The sequence below is a fragment of the Cyprinodon variegatus genome, unplaced genomic scaffold (genome assembly GCF_000732505.1).
Source record: "Cyprinodon variegatus isolate N-32 unplaced genomic scaffold, C_variegatus-1.0 Scaffold1150, whole genome shotgun sequence".
In the NCBI taxonomy this organism is placed as follows: domain Eukaryota; kingdom Metazoa; phylum Chordata; class Actinopteri; order Cyprinodontiformes; family Cyprinodontidae; genus Cyprinodon; species Cyprinodon variegatus.
Window position 1 is genome coordinate 91,297 of NW_015151603.1, and position 1,911 is coordinate 93,207.

Genomic DNA, 1,911 nt, shown 5'->3' on the forward strand with positions numbered 1-1,911 from the left:
CAGAAGAGCTATATGTGTATATATTTTATGTCTTTTTATTCTTATTTTTTATCTTTATTATATTGTATAGTTGGATGTGTGTATATATCATATAAAACTGTAACGGGAGCGTGTAACAAAAGTAATTTCCCTCTGGAATTATTAAAGTATTTCTGATTCTGATTCTCATTAAGCCTTTCAAAAATAAAGACTTAAAAACATTAGCCTGACTAAAATGAAACTATATGATGATGTATTTAGAGGTAGAGTTACTGAAATAAAATTGTATGAAATATTGATGAGCCTGTAGATATAGCTGGTGTTTTCCTTCCTTTGCTGTAGTATCATGAAGTCTCCACAAGGTGGCAGCATCATGAGATCTGTACACGGATCATTATGTTTCATGTGTTTCTGAGTAGGAAGAATATATATATAAATTGTCCCAAATTTTCTACAGCTACAGTTCCCTGAAACTCTACCATCAGACCCGAGCTGAGCATCTTATCCTGCCACAGCTCTGTTCTCATCCTCTCCCGTTGCTAGGCAACCACAGGGGGAGGTCATCAAATCATTTAGTGCATTGAAAAACATGGAGTACTTTAAAAACATGCATCGTGTCCCTAAAACATAAAAACAATTCTATGTATTCAGTATTAAAAAAGAAAATATGGTTCTTCTTGTATTTTATACACTGTTTAGATTATTTTCATCCTCTTGATGTGAATGGCTCTTTTCATCTCAGCAGCCATGCTGTTATTGGAAGATTGTTGGTTTTTCCTCATCAGCTGACTGCAGCCATGAATGGTGAGGGTGGAAGAACACTTTACAAAAAACATCATAACCACCTTTTACAAATGATAAAGAGACTAATTCTTAATGATTAACAGATATTTTATCAATGTTTGATAATAATATATGAATCATGTATCTAAACTATTCATAAAAGGTAAATAGATAATATCGCCCTCGCATTATACTTTAAACCTAACCCTAACATTGATGGGCTAAATGCCTTAATGAATTATCTATTTAACTTTTATAAAGTATTTACATACAATTTATGGATAATTATCAAACATTAATAAACTATATAATTAATAAATGGCTTCTATATAATTTATAAATTATACTTTTGAAGGTTCTTGTGAAGTGAAACAAAAAAAGTTTTCCCCTGTTGCTCTAGTGCTGTTTATGTGATGGAATAAGATTCATCAAATGTATAGTCTGAAATATTTCCACCAATATGCACCATCAATGGTGCATATTGGTGGAAATATTTCCCTAGATGTAGAACAAACTGCAACAATCCAACTCATCACTGACTGATCACTGACTGATCACTGACTGGTCACTGACTGATTACTGACTGATCACTGACTGATCACTGACTGATAACTGACTGATAACTGACTGATCACTGACTGATCACAGACTGATCGCAGACTGATCGCTGACTGATCGCTGACTGATCGCTGACTGATCACTGACTGATCACAGAATGATCACTGACTGATAACTGACTGATTCCTGACTGATCACTGACTGATAACTGACTGATTCCTGACTGATACCTGACTGATACCTGACTGATCACTGACTGATCACTGACTGATTCCTGACTGATCACTGACTGATAACTGACTGATTCCTGACTGATACCTGACTGATACCTGACTGATAACTGACTGATCACTGACTGATCGCTGACTAATCACTGACTGATCACTGACAGATCAGTGACTGATTACTGACTGATGACTGACTGATTCCTGACTGATTCCTGACTGATTCCTGGCTGATAACTGACTGATAACTGACTGATAACTGACTGATAACTGACTGATCACTGACTGATTCCTGACTGATAACTGACTGATAACTGACTGATCACTGACTGATTCCTGACTGATAACTGACTGATAACTGACTGAT